Source organism: Salvelinus fontinalis, chromosome 6 (genome assembly GCF_029448725.1).
Source record: "Salvelinus fontinalis isolate EN_2023a chromosome 6, ASM2944872v1, whole genome shotgun sequence".
NCBI classification, from domain to species: domain Eukaryota; kingdom Metazoa; phylum Chordata; class Actinopteri; order Salmoniformes; family Salmonidae; genus Salvelinus; species Salvelinus fontinalis.
This window is the reverse complement of record NC_074670.1, coordinates 27,991,382-28,009,629: the sequence shown is the minus strand read 5'-3', so window position 1 is coordinate 28,009,629 and position 18,248 is coordinate 27,991,382. Positions and strand designations below refer to the sequence as shown.

Below are 18,248 nucleotides of genomic sequence, written 5' to 3'. Positions count from 1 at the left end.
TTAATGTCACCAAACATGGTGCCACACATAGCTAGCAAATAGCTTAGCATTAGCTCATCATAAATCAGTACAACCTTAAAAAAAGTGTACAAGAATGCAAGAACCGGAATGCATGATTTGCCACCAGTACTTGAAAACATGTGAATACAACAGTAAATGCATTATGCTCCATAAATAAATACGGTGTGCTACAGTAGAAACAACATGATATACAAACTATAATGATAACGTAATAAGGCACTTACTTTGATAGGAACGCACACATGTCCAAAGATATCATTAGTGAGGAAAACAACAATGAAGGTCATGCGGGTGCCAGGGGGAAAATGTTCTGTCCTGAATGGAAATATGCAAATGTCTGCATACTTGATCTGGGTAAACACTAGGATGTGCTTGGGCTCTTGAAGAGAGAAGTTTGTCCATCTCAGTAATGCCTCAATTGTACGTAACAGTGAAATGGGCTACTTCTATATGAATGAATTAAGTGCTAATGCCAAAGAAGCCGGTGTTTGGAAGATATTGGCACTGGTGTTGTTAGGCCCGAAACAATGTTGAGGGCCGGCAAACCGAACAAATATATCCTCCAAACACCAGCTTCGAGGGCATTATCACTTTTATACAACTGGTTACAAACATATTAAAATAATGATTGACATATTTTCATTAAAAACGTTCTTTTGATGAATTTATTCATACTATTTCATCCTTGCACAATATATAGTCCCGAAACAAAACTAGGGTTGCTACCCAAGCCGGCTGGTCGTTCATTCTATAGGTTCGGTTGCCAGAGACGTGACCCAGTCGTTCAGTCTTTTTGTTCTGTATGTATGGACGCAACCCAGTCATTCATTCCAAATGGTCCATTGCCATACTGGCTGGCAACATTCTTATGCCTTGCTTGCTAGCTAGCCAACTACAACTAACTTACAGTCACGTCAAACAGTGCAGCCAGAATAACAGGAGCTGCATTTGTTTAAGCTTTTTTCTAGTGACATTTATTTGGATAGATCCACAACAATGAGCTAATGAGGCACGATTTCGCCTGGCATAGAAAATGTGCTCTCTCGTTAGGACACTGCTGTTCAGAGGAGCTAGCCAACAACACAGCTAACACAATCACTTCAAACTGAAGCTGGAAAGACTGCAAACTAGCTGCACTTTATTTTGTTTATCTTTTTTTCAATTGACATTTCTTTGTATATATATATATATACACACATAAAAATGACACCAGCTGATTCACGATTTCGACTGGCTGAGAAAGATGCCTGCCCCTCTCTCATCCTGACTCCCGACCCCTACACGTTCATTACCATGGGACAGCAGGAGATCAAATTAGAATATTGAAACAATGTTGCAAATGCCAGAGAGACAGCCAGCAAGGTTTATACAAATCTACACTGTTGAAAACTAAATGTTAGTCTCAAAGAAATGTGAGAATGTCTAGATGCTTTTTATAGTGAAGATCAAGTTTATAACTTCCCTGCCTGTGCTGACAAACAGTGGATTGCGCAGTCAGATGGAACAGAGTAAATAGGCATTTTAACGTCATAGATTTAGCAGGTCGTAACTTGTCAAATAGACACCAGCTGGAATGCACTTTTAACCAATCAGCATTAGACCCACCTGAACTATAATGAGGCGGAACACACCTCAATTCAAACTGTTAGAAAATAAAAGCTTTTAGAAAATAATTTGATATTGACAAGTTGAAACATAGCCCATAGATAATTAGCAGGCAGTGTGCCTTGGTTTGATGGCAGTGCGGGTTAACTGTCCTGCTGCATAACAATCACATGTTGGAACAGTTTGTGCATTCTGACATCATCCGCATAAAAAGAAAAAAACTCACACTGGGGCGACCGTCAGCGATATTTGGAACTCCCACGTGAAAGGTGCATTCAAACATTTGACTGGAAATAAAGGAAAAAAAATCTGAGATCTGTAGCAGAACCACTAGCTGAGCTATGTTCTGTTCTCCCGATCCAATCTATACACCGTTCACCACTGCATTGTAGCCAGGGTTGGCGGGAAGTGTTTTGAGATGGAGGAGTGAAGAGTCCTGCATCCGCAGTAGACCAGTGTTATCGATTTCTCAACCTCTTCACCCTCTCTAAGAGACACTGGGAAGGGCAAAACATTGAGTGTAGGGAACTCCTCTCAATGAGTCACACACATCTGTGTGTTGGTGTCATCATTTAGCTAGTTTTTCTGAGAACTGGTTGGTCTCCTCCACCCCAGGACAGGTGCCTGCAAGCAGGTAGCGACACCTGTTTCCACTTGCTGTTGTTGGGCGTTCTCCATCAGCAGTTCCACCCTCTTTTCTTTTTAGTTGTTCAATGAGTTCCACCCATTCAACAGCTGGATGCAGACACCCTGACCGATCAAGAACAGCTATTTCACAACACACTGAAGCACAAACGCGGGCCACAAAGCCATAAAGACTGAGGAATGGCTGTGGCTAATTGTTTCACTGGTCTAAGCTAAACAACTTTTTTGTTTTTTGGAAGAAGGTGACATTTCTCACAAAATAAATAAAATGCCAATACCCATTCTATGGAATAAGCACAAGCGACATTTCTCCGAAAAAAATGCAGGCGATCATTACTGGGAATCAGATAACCTTGGGGAAAGTGTCCCCCGTCTACCTGCTCTGCCCAATGGCCAACTCTTGACAGCTTGATCCCATGTTCTATAGCCTCATGCGCTGGAGGCCAGGAGTCGAAGACCGAACAAAACCTCTGCAAAAGTGTGCTTGACAGGGCAATCTGAGAGTAATGGAATTGAAGTTCTCCACTTAGAACACAGAGAGTGGAGAATCTCCATGGAAACCCAGATGGTGGCTTTCCAGTTTTGAGCTTGCTGCAATTGAAACCCTTTTGTGTTTGGAGGAAATTAGGTATGGTGCCATTTTGGAAGTAATTTCCTTCAGAAGTGTGAAAAACCCTGCTTACATAGTGCACCTCACTTACATACTCTGATCTGCAAGGTAATCATGGCAGCCACACAGTGAAAGAAAGCCTTAGCGGTGGGTGATAAAGGCTGGGAGATTGTCAGTAGGCAGCATAACTTCCGAGCTGCTTGTTTCAGCAGTAATTATGGAGAGTGAACGGTACACTGTGGCTGGTGCTAAAGAGCTCACAAAGCCTTTCGCTTGTGATGCAATGTCAACGAGCTACTGGAGGGAAGTTAATCGAATAAGTAAAAGTGACTATAAAGCCAAACAAAATGTCTTAAACAAAGACATAAGTGTTGGAGGGATGCAGAGGGAGGGGGGGGGGGGGGGGGGCAGGGGAAAGAGATGTGTTCAGAAGACTATGAATAGGGATGAGATTGGAGAGCACACCGCATCAGTGAACCAATCACAGGCATATTGAAAAATCTGGAGAGAGTGGAGATAAGGAAGGAGAAAAAGAAAGGAAGATGGGAATAAATAATGGAGTGGATGAGAGGGCTAGCATAGTCACGGGAGCAGGTGATTGAAAATAACCACCAACAGGATGAACAGATTGATAGAGATATGCTGACAGAGAGCAAGGCTGTGTGTGTGTGTGTGTGTGTGTGTGTGTGTGTGTGTGTGTGTGTGTGTGTGTGTGTGTGTGTGTGTGTGTGTGTGTGTGTGTGTGTGTGTGTGTGTGTGTGTGTGTGTGTGTGTGTGTGTGTGTGTGTGTGTGTGTGTGTGTGTGTGTGTGTAAGGTGTTGCAGGTTGCTCCATCCTAATACCCATCACAATGTACATGGCATCTATCACCTCCCTCACCCCCCTGGTCTGCCCGAAGTAATCTCCTTTTCCCCTCCACCTCTTCATCTGTCCTCCTTGTCCTCGTCTCATCAGTCTGCACTCATCCTCCTCTCTCTGTGTCATACAGGTGCTTGTAAGGAGGGTGCTTAACCCCTCTCTCAGGCTTGACCTGGCAGATATGGAAGGAGGGTGCCGGTGGAGCATGGTAGCAGCGGTAGGTACACAGTGTACAGCGCCTATAGAGTCTACAACCCCCTTGGATTTCTTCACATTTTATGTTATAACTACTATTTTAATCCCACTTTGTATGTAATTGTAAATGTTATTATTTTGTCAACGATCTACACAAAACGTCAAAGTGGAGATTATATATACATTTTAAACTCAGCAAAAAAACATGTCCTCTCACTGTCAACAGCGTTTATTTTCAGCAAACTTAACATGTGGAAATATTTGTATGAACATGACAAGATTCAACAACTGAGACATAAACTGAACAAGTTCAACAAACATGTGACTAACAAATGAAATAATGTGTCCCTGAACAAAGGGGGAGAGTCAAATTCAAAAGTAACAGTCAGTATCTGGTGTGGCCACCAGCTGCATTAAGTACTGCAGTGCATCTCCTCCTCATGGACTGCACCAGATTTGCCAGTTCTTGCTGTGAGATGTTACCCCACTCTTCCACCAAAGCACCTGCAAGTTCCCAGACATTTCTGGGGGGAATGGCCCTAGCCCTCACCCTCCGATCCAACTTGTCCCAGACGTGCTCAATGGGATTGAGATCCGGGCTCTTCGTTGGCCATGGCAGAACACTGACATTCCCATCTTGCAGGAAATCACGCACAGACCGAGCAGCATGGCTGGTGGCATTGTCATGCTGAAGGGTCATGTCAGGATGAGCCTGCAGGAAGGGTACCACATGAGGCAGGAGGAGGTCTTTCCTGTAAGGCACAGCGTTGAGATTGCCTGCAATGATAACAAGCTCAGTCCGATGATGCTGTGATACACCGCCGCAGACCACGACGGACCCTCCACCTCCAAATCGATCCCGCTCCAGAGTACAGGCCTCGGTGTAACGCTCATTCTTTTGACGATAAATGCGAATCTGACCATCAGCCCTGGTGAGACAAAACCGTGACGTCAGTGAAGAGCACTTTTTGCCAACAATGTCTGGTCCAGCGACGGTGGGTTTGTGTCCATAGGCGACGTTGTTGCCGGTGATGTCTGGTGAGGACCTGCCTTTACAACAGACCTACAAGCCCTCAGTCCAGCCTCTCTCAGCCTATTGCGGACAGTCTGAGCACTGATGGAGGGATTGTGCGTTCCTGGTGTAACTCGGGCAGTTGTTGTTGCCATCCTGTACCTGTCCCGCAGGTGTGATGTTCGGATGTACTGATCCTGTGCAGGTGTTGTTACACGTGGTCTGCCACCGCGAGGACAATCAGCTGTCCGTCCTGTCTCCCTGTAGCGCGGTCTTAGGCATCTCACAGTACGGACATTGCAATTAATTGCCCTGGCCACATCTGCAGTCCTCATGCCTCCTTGAAGCATGCCTAAGGCACGTTCACACAGATAAGCAGGGACTTGGACATCTTTCTTTTGGTGTTTTTCAGAGTCAGTAGAAAGGCCTCTTTAGTGTCCTAAGTTTTCATAACTGTGACCTTAATTGCCTACCGTCTGTAAGCTGTTAGTGTCTTAACGACCGTTCCACAGGTGCATGTTCATTAATTATTTATGGTTCATTGAACAAGCATGGGAAGCAGTGTTTAAACCCTTTACAATGAATATCTGTAAAGTTAATTGGATTTTTACAAATTATCTTTGAAAGACAGGGTCCTGAAAAAGGGACGTTTCTTTTTTTTGCTGATATAAATATATATATTTTTTGAGATGAATGAAAATCACCTTGATTAAATAAGTATTCACCGCAAGTCAATACATGTTAGAAACACCTTTTGCAGCTGTGAGTCTTCTTGAGTAAGTCTCATAAGAGCTTTGCACACCTGTATTGTGCAATACTTGCCCATTATTATTTTCCAAATTCTTCAAGCTCTGTCAAAGTCTTTGTGATCATGGCTAGACATCTTGCCATAGATTTTCAAGCAGATTTAAGTCAAAACTGTAACTTGGCCACTCCGGAACATTCACTGTCTTCTTGGTAGGTAAGCAACTCCAGTGTAGATTTGTATTTGTGTTTAGGTTATTGTCCTCCTGAAAAGGTGAATTCCTCTCCCAGTGTCTGGTGGAAAGCCAACTGAACCAGGTTTTCCTCTATGATTTTGACTGTGCTTAGCTCCATCCTGTTTCTTTTCATCCTGAAAAACACCCCAGTCTTTGTCGATGTCAAGCATACACAGACCATGATGCAGCCACCACCATGCTCGACAATAAGGAGGCTCAGTGATGTGTTGTGTTGGATTTGCCCTAAACATAAGGCTTTGCATTTAGGCCAAAAAGTACATTCCTTTGCATTCTGTATATTTGTATTCTTTTCACTCTGTAATTTAGGTTATTATGTGTGTCACGTTCCTGACCTGTTTTCTGTTGTTTTGTATGTGTGTGATGGTCAGGGCGTGAGTTTTGGGTGGGCAGTCTATGTTTTCTGTTTCTATGTTGGTTTTGGGTTGCTTGGTATGGCTCTTAATTAGAGGCAGGTGTTTTGCGTTTTCCTCTAATTGAGAGTCATATTAAGGTAGGTTGTTCTCACTGTTTGTTTGTGGGTGATTGTCGCTGTGTCTGTGTTTATTGCACCACACGGTACTGTCTCGTCTCGGTCGTTCCTGTTCATGTGTTCTTCGTTTCATGTAAGTTCGTAGTTTAGGTCTGTCTAGTTCGTTTTGTTATTTTGTAAATTAGTCAAGTGTATTTCGTGTCTGTTCTTCGTCTTGCAATAAAGCATTATGTATTCATCACCCGCTGCGCCTTGGTCTACTAACTCACCGAAAGACAGCCGTTACAATGTGGAGTTACTTCAATGTTGTTGATCCAGCCTCAGTTCTCCAATCACAGCCATTGAACTCGGTTGCGGTTTTAAAATCACCAACGTCCTCATGGTGACATCCCCAAACAGTTTCCTTCCTGTCCTGCAGCTCAGTTCAGAAGGACAACTACATTTTTGACGTGTCTGGGTGGTTTAATACATCACCCACAGCATAATTATTAACTTCACCACAATTAAAATATATATTTTATGTCTGATTTGTTATTAGTTACCCATGTAACAATCACTGCACTTCTCTTTGAGCATTTCAGAAAGCTCTGTGGTCTTTGTAGTTGAATCTGTGATTGAAACTCAATACCGGACTGTGGGACCTTAGATGTTGTGTGTATGGAGGACAGAGGAAGGGGGTAATAATTCAAAAATCATGCCAACCCCTATTTTTCAACACATAACTTATGAAATTTGTTAAGCCACTTCTGAACTCATTTTAGGCTTGCCTAAACAAAGAGAAGGGAAAGGAAAGGGAAAAGGGGATACCTAGTCAGTTGTCCAACTGAATGCATTCAACTGAAATGTGTCTTCTGCATTTAACCCAACCCCTCTGAATCAGAGAGGTGCTGCCTTAAATCGACATCCATGTCTTCAGCATCCGGGGAACAGTGGGTTAACTGCCTTGCTCAGGGGTGAATACTTGTGCAATGACAAGTTTATTGTGATTGAATTGTTATTAATTAGACATTATGGAGTATTGTGTAGATCAATGACACAAAAAAGAATCCCACTTTCTAATGCAACAAAAAGTGAAAAAACTTCAAGTGGGTGTGGACTTTCTATAGGCACTGTACATGATCTGGAAGGAATTGGATATTGAATGCAAGAAGGGACGAGGGTCCTGGTGGAAGAGGAATGAAGATGAACTCATTTCACCCACCCACACAGGGAGCAAGGGCTATGAATGAGCATGTCGATAATATTGAGTATGGGGAGGGGACTCCGGACCAAGAGGTTTAGTGACCATGTCCAATCCACCGGTGTCGGCATCCATAGAGAGGTCATTCATCATGGGACAGACAGACGGCAGTGGGGGAGGGAAGGTTTGCGATAAGAATGGGAGGCTCTGGATTGCACTACAAACTCAACTGGCTGCTAAAATGCAAGGTCGTGGTTCGGTAGAAAAGGGAACAAGATAATGAAATGCATTCTAAAACACGGAATTGGGAAATGTCGTGGGAAATGTCTTTGAAATGTACAGCCAAGTACTAATGGAACTGAAATGGGAGGAGTCAAAGAAATGTGGCGAGGTCAAGTAAGGGAAAGCAACTCTTTTATTGTCTATTTATTGATGAAATGGGCCTGTAGTACTTCCATATAAATAAACTCCATTAAACACAAGCAGAGTGCATTTCTATTCCAGCAAACTGCTTGCAATTACCTATTTAGAAGACATACGTTGGTAATTAATACAGCAAATCCATGTAATGCTGTACCTAGGGAATTTATAAACATCAATTATATTAAATATGAGAGTCAATGAGATAGAACTTGTAGCCTGCTGCAGCAGTCACAGCATGATACCATTACCAGTAAACATACCCCTCAACACTAACAAATGCTTCACTGGACAAAACCATGTATTTTTCCAAGAGAAAGCAAGAGAAATTCTGATTGGGGGTTTTGTGATCTACTGCAAATACCAACAGTCTTCACATTGTAATAACCCAGAAGTCCCTTGACAGATAAAGAAGGGATGAAGGAGGAGGAAAAACAACCCAGCTCAGTGGACAACAACCTGCCACTGTAAATCTCAGAGCCCTGCTCCCCTGGCAGTATCGCTGATCAGACTGGTTCTTCCACATTATGCAGACATCTCCAAGTCCATTGCTGCTTACAGTATCAGTCTTTCACATAAACCATCCGTCTCATGGACCAGATCAATACACCCTGTCTCTCCAGCACCCCGCAAAAGGGTAGGCACTGTTTTTGGGGACCCTGGACAGAATACTCTCCAAAACACAGGGCTCTAGAGTGTGACCATTTTACTCGCATATGTGCCTAAATAATTTGCTATGCGACCTGGAATTTATATATTTTGCAGCACCAGTACACCTAGAATTGTATAAAATTAAAATCACCCAGATGATAATTGTTGCAATGACTACTTCACTATACCGCAGCCCATGAGTGCCACTGAGAATACACAGTGCAGATTCATGACCGTCTTGCTTGCGCCATTACTACAAAGAAATCATTTTGTTACTTCAAATATTTTTCATTGTGCTCCTAAATGTATTTGTGTGCTCCTACATTTTTCAACTTAGGCGCACACATACTCCTTGTTAAAAAGGTAAGCGTAGAGCCCTGATACACAATACAGCACAGTAACACTAGTCGCTGTATATTATCATCAATGGATAGTCACTTTACCCCTACCTACATGTACATATCACCTCAATTATCTCGACTAACCTGTACCACTGCACATTGACTCGGTACCCGTCCCCCCTGTATATAGCCTCGTTATTGTTACTTTTTTTTAAACTTTAGTTTATGATATTTTTTTAAACAAATATTTTCTTACTTAAAAAAACTGCCTCTGCATTGTTAGTTAAGGGCTTGTAAGTAAGCATGTCAAGGTAAGGTCTACACCTGTTGCATTCAGAGGATATGACAAATAAATGTTGATTTGATCGAGATGTTTCAAGTCATATTTCTGACATTTCAAAGCTGACCTAGGAATCAAGTATTTTTATCACAAAGAGGTAAAAGGTATGTACATCAATCTGTAGAGAAAGATCTGCACTAAATAATAGGCTAGGGTTTGCTAATTGAATAAGCTCAATGAATTGCAAAATCACAAATACTTATGTATCCGTAGTTAACAGAACCTCCTCATTATTCTACTGAACCTTGCTGACCTCTTACACAGGGTTAGCCCAGGGCAAAGCTGTCTCAGAGCATTAGGGCTGAATCCCTCTCGCCACACATCCCAGCACTTTCCTGGTCGGGAAGGCAAAACGCATAATCCGGAACCCGGGGAGTCCACTTAAGATAATTACCAGTTTGCATGGGCACGCTGCATTCGTTAAACAAGCGAACAGGCAAGTTAACATCAGGAGTAAGCAGTTCCTTCACTGTAATCATTCCTTTATTCTAATCAAAGGTTTAAATTGAGCAAGCCCTCTCAACCATCCAAGCAACAAAGACTTCTGATTACATTTAAGTAACGCGACAAATAACTCAAGAGGAAGACAATACGAGGACAAATATTTTAGAAAACTGGATTTCCACTTAGTCGGACTAACAAGCACATGGGCACAAACATTTGTACTTAAATGCTTTGAATTTGAAGCCCACAAGATTAGTCATGCCAATTGAAATAACCAGTATGGTATTGTGTTAAATTATTTATAAGAAAGGGCGACAGATGCTGAATAGAAAACTCTGAAAAATGCATACAAAAAAATTATCACAGGCTTGTTAAGACAGTAAACTAAACTATTGTTGATCACAAAAAAATAGTAAGTGCAATGACCCTGAAAATCCTACAAAACTGGCACGAATCCTTGCAGCTCTAATCAAGCAAATTGTTATCTGAGAATCTAACTGGGTATGAAGACCCAAAAAGAATGTACATGGTAGTAATTGGAGTGATTCTTGGCAAAGGAGCAGCAGTATTCAGTAGAATTATAAACAGTGAGATGTCTCACAATTAATACATCCAGAGCCAAAATCCTGACTCACGATACATCCTATTCATATAATTTTCCCCACCTGCATTTCACTTTCAATTTGGCAGCAGCTCTTCAAATTGCGAAAAATAGCGTCACTGGCCTGCCATCCTTCTGTCAGGTTTCACAGGTTACGGCCAGAGGGCTTCCACATACACATCTGACGAACCAGCTATCCCCCACCCAGTACCCCAATCAACAAAGCCATCACCTCGAGACTGAACTTCTCTGTGTTGCCTTGGGGAAAGTGCATAGGTAACGTTTGAGGTGGCTCTCGGAGCAGGTTTGCTCGCAGCGGACCTCATTCACCGAGCCCACTTTCTCAAGTCTTGTATCGCTGTGACTTTGAAGTCTGGCCAGAGACGGGCTTTGAAAAGCCAGCAATCTCCCCCACCATGACCAGGCAGAGGATTAGCAAATCCCTGTAGGATTGGGTAGGAGGACAGGGGGTCGTTTTTGGGGGGTAGTGTGTGTGCAAGCATTTCCCCTCCGGACAGAGCTGGGGATTAACAAGCTACTAAGGAAGCAGAGAACACAAGGAGCCAGCCTCTTTGAGTTCCTCGGAAACCAATTTGTAGTGGGAGAAACTAAGAGAGGCAGCTAATTCTGCCCGGGACCTCTCTCCATGAACTTTCTCTTGTTTTGCTGCTCAGAGTCTAAACTATTTTCTCAGGAAAAGAGAGCTGTGTCCAGGCTGTCAATGTCCCTCTCCTTGACAGTGGCTTTGAAAACAAGCCTCTACAGTGCACGGCAGAATAAGAGCCTGAGCGAAGGGGGGACTTCAATGACCGAGCATTAACAATCTAGCATTTACTGTGTGAAGAAAATAAAAACACACTCCTCCAACTGACAACGTCACTGAAAAAGTGTCGTGTCAAACTGGCTTTGAAACAAATAAAATAGCCCTGAAACAACTGAACACGCTTGCATATTAACTAATCAGTCATTAAAACAGATCTGACAGAAGCAGATGTTTTCAACTGGAACTGTGTCAGAGGAGCAGACAACCATTTGGGACACATGACCATAGATAGCTTTCCCACTAGCGTTTGTAGATTAATGAGGTCTTTGTCTTATCTCTGATTGAAAGGAGCCTGAGGAGTTTGCCCTCTATGTCTTTGTTGAACAGAGTCTCTTGTGGAAATGGAAGATTGGCCTGTATGTGTGGGTGTGTGGGAAAGCGAGGTGGACGGGCCTCATCGGAGTTCAACTGACTTAATAAAGCTTCTCTCTATCTACCCCGAGATCTCCTCACCCCAATTATATGCCTGACACCTCTAACCTCACCCCCGGTCCCCAATCGCACATCCAGCGCTTGTCCTGCCCCTCCCTTCACCGCTCTTAAATCACTCAGCAGGGCTGGCAAGTGTTGGGCTGATGGTGGCAGTCATTCCCCAGGCTCCTCTTACTCTGTTTCTGGCTGTTTGAATTGGGCCAGGGTTGGGGCATCTCCTCTGAGAGCCCTGTATGGTCAAGTGGCAGGTGAGATGGGAATTATTGAGAAGCTGCGGTTTAAGCGATAGAGGGTGCAGAAATTGCTATAATTATGCCTGTATGTCCTCAAAATGTAAAATAAATGTAAAATCACTCACTAACAGACACCAAACAATAACAAAGTACTGTAAAATGGGTCTTAGACATCTTCTTTTAAACATTTGCACAGGTTCTACCCTCAAATTGGTCCAAGGTCACAGCTAGATTGCATATGGCCAACCATCTGTTTAGACCCATCCTGTGAGATGGCCTGTCACCAGCACACCTTGGCCCTGTCCTCTACTGTCCATGGTTATGGTCACCAGGGACTGTCAGACCAGACAGGATGGGGGAATCCATGCAGTTGTTTTTTCAATACCCGCGTAACTGGCGGGTTGGCCATCATGCAATTTAAGCCATTTTCCATCACGGCCTATACCTCAATCTGCTATTATCATGCTAATAAACACATAACATGATAATATACATCTAATCTACTTCTACAAAAACAAAAAGCAAGGATAATTCAAAGTTATGAAGAGGAGTTATCCCCTACATTTGCTCATGAAAATTACTCAGCTCTGTAGATTGATTAAAATATTTTATAAAATCTAATGAATAATATAGGTCATTACAGGAATTTAAAAAGGTGGCTTAATAACCTTTCACAGTGCTTCCATTTATCAATCTGTCACTGGGTTCCTCCAGCCAGCAGACCTTGCCCCTATCCTATCAAACCACTCTTATCCAGAATTATTAAAGATCAAACAATAAGAAGAAAGTTCATAGCCAGAGCTACAACTCCCAATCAACATTAATCTCATTAAAATTAAAATTCACAGCATTCTTACCTTAACTTTTGACAAATTTGACTGCACAGATTCAGCCAGCTGAGACGGATAGATGATTGGCACTAGCTGGTTAAGATCGCCACCCCGAGTGACGACATCCACAATCTAAACAAAAACAAGAATAGGAATGATTTAAAACGGGAAAATTCAAGAGTGACTTACAGTTAAACATTCACCATGTGCAATGGTCTAGGGAAGAAATACAACATCTGCTCTATTTGGTCATTTTAATACAAAAACGTATTTTAGAGCAAATTAAGATTTTCACACCTCGGAGGTCCTGCATGTCACATCAATCAAATCCCTCTGCTACATAAAGTTGAAGTGAAGTGAAGCATCTGCTACATAAAGTTCCTTTTGAACACCGACACAATTACAGTATATTAACGAGTGGACTATTTCATAAAAACAAGATGCAGCAGATCAATAATATCAGAAGGTGATATGTACCGACCCTGCATAATAATTGTGTGTCGGTCAACCTATTTCCCCGCCGTCAAAATTTGCAAACAATTGTCCTCTATACATAATTTTTTTAACTTTCTGTGCTCCCTGACTGACTACATTTTTTTTCTGTGATTATTAGCGAACTGGACAGTCAAGAAACTGTATGATGAAGGCTTACTATAATTTCCAAACAGTTGGTTTAGGTAATTTTAAAAAGTATACACAGATAGAGATCTCTCGAGCGAGCGCGCGATAGAGAGATACACTACTGTTCAACAGTTTGGGGTCACTTAGAAATGTCCTCGTTTTTGAATGAATGCAATATTTTTGTCCATTAAAATAATATCAAATTGATCAGAAATACGGTGTAGACAACTATAGTTGTGGCAAGTCGGTTAGGACATCTACTTTGTGCATGACATAAGTAATTTTTCCAACAATTGTTTACAGACAGACTATTTCACTGTATCAAAATTCCAATTCAGAAGTTTACATACACTAAGTTGTGCCTTTACAGCTTGGAAAATTCCAGAAAATGATGTCATGGCTTTAGAAGCTTCTGATAAATGATGTCAATTAGCCTGAGTCAATTGGAGGTGTACCTGTGGATGTAATTCATGGCCTACCTTCAAACTCAGTACCTCTTTGCTTGACATCATAGGAAAATCAAAAGAAATCAATCAAGACCTTAGAAAAAAAAATTGTAGACCTCCACAAACCTTGGGAGAAATTTCCAAATGCCTGAAGGTACCACGTTCATCTATACAAACAATAGTACGCAAGTATAAACACCATGGAACCCCGCAGCCGTCATACCGCTCAGGAAGGAGACACGTTCTGTCTCCTAGAGATGAACGTACTTTGATGTGAAAAGTGCAAATCAATCCCAGAACAACAGCAAAGGACCTTGTGAAGATGCTGGAGGAAACAGGTACAAAAGTATCTATATCCACAGTAAAACAAGTCCTAAGTCGACATAACCTGAAAGGCCGCTCAGCAAGGAAGAAGCCACTGCTCCAAAACATTCCCAACCATGAAGCACGGGGGTGGCAGCATCATGTTGTGAGGGGGTTTTGCTACAGGAGGGACTGGTGCACTTCACAAAATAGATGGCTTCATGAGGAAGGAAAATTATGTGGATATATTGAAGCAACATCTCAAGACATCAGTTAGGAAGTTAAAGCTTGGTCGCAAATGTGCCTTCCAAATGGACAATGACCCCAACCATACTTCCAAAGCTGTGGCAAAATGGCTTAAGGACAACAAAGTCAAGGTATTGGAGTGGCTAGCACAAAGCCCTAACCTCAACCCTATAGAAAATTTGTGGGCAGAACTGAAAACGTGTGTGAGCAAGGAGGCCTGCAAACCTGACTCAGTTGGTATAACTATGTCAGGAGGAATGGGCCAAATTTCACCCAACTTATTGTGGGAAGCTTGTGGAAGGCTACCCGAAACGTTTGACCCAAGTTAAACAATTTAAAGGCAATGCTACCAAGTACTAATTGAGTGTATGTAAACTTCTGACCCACTGGGAATGTGATGAGAGAAATAAAAGCTGAAATAAATCATTCTCTCTATTATTATTCTGACATATCACATTCTTAAAATAAAGACAGAATTTCTACTCGGATTAAATGTCAGGAATTGTGAAAAACTGAGTTTAAATGTATTTGGCTAAGGTGTATGTAAACTTCCGACTTCAACTGTATGTGTGTGTGTATATATATATATAAATATATTAAAAAAACGTAATACTATAGCCAGGTTTATAGTGGAAGGCAAACAATGATTATTGAAGTAAAGGAAAGACCCGAACAACCAATGCAACTGTAAAGTACTCTGGAAATAACAAGAGCAGCAGCAAAAAAATAAAAAAACAAAAATACCTTTAAATGTCCTGTGTTTAAGTGTCACGACTTCCGCCGAAGTTGGCTCCCCTGCCTGTTCGGGCGGTGCTCGGCGGTCGTCGTCACCGTCCTACTAGCCGCCACCGATCCCTTTTTCGTTTTGTCTGTTTTTGTTTTCTGATTATTTGCACCTGTGGTTTTTTTGTTACGTAATGAGCTTCCCTATATTTAGGAGTTTGACCCGCCCTTGTTTTGTGCGGGATTGTTTTTTGTTACGTGCGTTGTATGTTGGGTTGTTGCAAGTGTTTTTCTGCACCCTGTATGTTCGGGCTTCATATTTTGTTAAGCAGTAAAAATAATACTTTTTCCCAAGCGGCTCTCTCTCTGCGTCTGATTCTTTTCACACCCTTTTACGATCGTGACAGAATCCCGCACCCTACATATGGAATCAGCAGGAGCAGCCGCGTCTCCTCTCCCATCAATGGAGGAACGAGTCCTCCATCACACCAGTGTTCTCCACAGAATTGGGTCAGCGATGGACCAAATGATGGAGAGGATGGATCGATGGGAGAGGAGTGGCCTTTCTACCTCATCTCCAGCACCCCCTCCTCCAACACCTCCTGTTCCTGTTACCACATCCGGCTCCGGGGCTCTTCGGCTGGCGCTTCCACGGGAGTATGATGGAACGGCGGCCGGGTGTCAGGGTTTCCTTCTCCAGCTGGAGCTTTACCTGGTGACCGTTCGTCCTACTCCTTCCGGAGAGGAGAGCGTGAGCGCCCTCGTCTCCTGTTTGACTGGACGAGCTCTCGAGTGGGCCAACGCAGTGTGGAATGGCCCAGACTCGGCGAGGGATCATTACCCTGAGTTCACCCGCCGATTCCGAGCTGTTTTTGACCACCCACCAGAGGGTCGTGCGGCGGGTGAACGGCTGTTCCACCTGCGTCAGGAGACGAGGAGCGTACAGGACTTCGCCCTGGAGTTCAGGACCTTGGCCGCAGGAGCAGGGTGGAACGACAGGGCCTTAATAGACCATTTTCGATGTAGCCTTAGGGAGGACGTCCGCAGGGAGCTAGCGTGTCGGGACACCACACTCACGCTGGATGAACTCATTGACATGGCCATCCGTCTCGACAACCTGCTGGCTGCCCGCGGACGTTCAGAACAGGTCCTGTCGTTTCCATCCCCTAGCCCTCCTGCTCCTATCCCTATGGAGTTAGGGGGGGCAGCGTCCAGGGGGGCCGGAGGAGGAGGTTTCTCCTGCACCAGTTGTGGTCGACGAGGGCACACGGCCGACCGGTGCTGGAGGAACTCTTCTGGGAGTCGGGAGGGCAGGCGGAACACTACTCGATCACCCCAGATGAGTCAGCACCAGACTTACCCAGAGCTTCCTGTCAGTCATATGTATGTGTTAACCTCTTTCCCCGGGTTTTTTCCCTCTCTACAGCATAAGGCGCTAGTCGATTCAGGCGCAGCTGGGAATTTTATAGATCGGGGGCTCGCATTAAGACTAGGGATTCCTCTTGTGTCGTTAGACCTACCTTTCCCCGTGCACTCCTTAGATAGCCGACCATTAGGGTCAGGGATGGTCAGGGAGGCCACGGTACCACTGGACATGGTAACGCAGGGTAGTCATAAGGAGCAGATTAGTCTGTTCCTTATCGACTCACCTGCGTTTCCAGTGGTGTTGGGAATTCCCTGGTTATCCCAGCACAACCCGGTGATTTCCTGGCAACAGGGGGCTCTTAAGGGGTGGTCCGAGGAGTGTTCAGGCAGGTGTATAGGAGTTGCCGTCGGTGCGACTACGGTGGAGAGTCCAGACCAGGTTTCCACCGTGCGCATTCCCTCTGAATACGCCGATTTGGCTATCGCCTTCAGTAAAAAGAAGGCGACCCAATTACCACCCCATCGTGGAGGGGACTGCGCGATAAACCTCCTGGAGAACGCTGCACTTCCTAGGAGTCACGGCTATGGAAACATATGTTACTGAATCACTGGGACAGGGATACATTCGGCCCTCCGCATTACCTGTCTCCTCGAGTTTCTTTTTTGTGAAGAAGAAGGATGGCGGTTTACGCCCGTGCATTGATTATCGAGGTCTAAATTCCATCACAGTGGGGTTTAGTTACCCACTACCTCTCATCGCTACGGCGGTGGAATCATTTCACGGGGCACGCTTCTTCACAAAATTGGACCTGAGGAGTGCGTATAATCTGGTGCGTATCCGGGGAGGACATGAGTGGAAAACTGCATTTAGTACTACATCTGGCCATTATGAGTACCGCGTCATGCCATATGGGTTGAAAAATGCTCCAGCTGTCTTTCAATCCTTCGTAGATGAGATTTTCCGAGACCTGCTCGGCCAGGGGGTGGTAGTGTACATTGATGACATCTTGATCTACTCTGCCACACGCGCGGCGCATGTGTCTCTGGTGCGTAAGGTACTTGGGCGACTGCTGGAGCATGACCTGTATTGCAAGGCGGAGAAATGTGAGTTCTTCAAACAGGCCGTTTCCTTCCTGGGTTATCGTATTTCCACCGACGGGGTGGTGATGGAGGATGACCGCGTTACAGCCGTGCGTAATTGGCCGACTCCGACCACGGTGAAAGAGGTGCAGCGGTTTTTAGGGTTTGCCAATTACTACCGGAGGTTTATCCGGGGTTTTGGTCAGGTGGCTGCTCCCATTACCTCACTGCTGAGGGGAGGACCGGTGCGCTTGCGTTGGTCAGCAGAGGCGGACAGAGCTTTCAGTCGTCTTAAGGAGCTGTTCACCAATAAGCCCGTGTTGGCGCATCCGGACCCCTCTTTAGCGTTCATAGTGGAGGTGGACGCGTCCGAGGCGGGGGTTGGGGCCGTGCTGTCCCAGCGCTCGGGCGTACCACCCAAGCTCCGCCCTTGTGCTTTCTTTTCGAGGAAGCTCGATACGGCGGAGCGAAACTATGACGTGGGGGACCGGGAGTTGTTAGCTATAGTCAAAGCTCTGAAGGTGTGGAGACATTGGCTTGAGGGGGCGAAACACCCTTTTCTCATCTGGACTTGACCATCGTAATCTCGAGTACATCCGGGAGGCGAGGAGACTAAATCCGCGTCAGGCTAGATGGGCCATGTTTTTCACTCGGTTTCAGTTCACCATCTCGTACCGACCAGGTTCCCAAAACACCAAAGCTGACGCACTGTCCCGTCTCTATGATACCGAGGAGCGGTCCGTTGAGCCAACT

At 44.3% G+C, this 18,248-nt stretch overlaps 1 protein-coding gene across 3 annotated transcripts in view; it reads right to left on the bottom strand.

Moving 5' to 3' along the window:
* sema6e (sema domain, transmembrane domain (TM), and cytoplasmic domain, (semaphorin) 6E) overlaps window positions 1-18,248 on the bottom strand; it is a 126,167-nt gene that overhangs the window by 90,253 nt on the left and 17,666 nt on the right. For all 3 annotated transcript variants that reach the window (XM_055925885.1, XM_055925886.1, XM_055925887.1), the window contains exon 2: window positions 12,739-12,843. The gene's annotated coding sequence lies outside the window, so the exon portion shown is untranslated. The remainder of the gene's footprint in view (window positions 1-12,738; window positions 12,844-18,248) is intronic.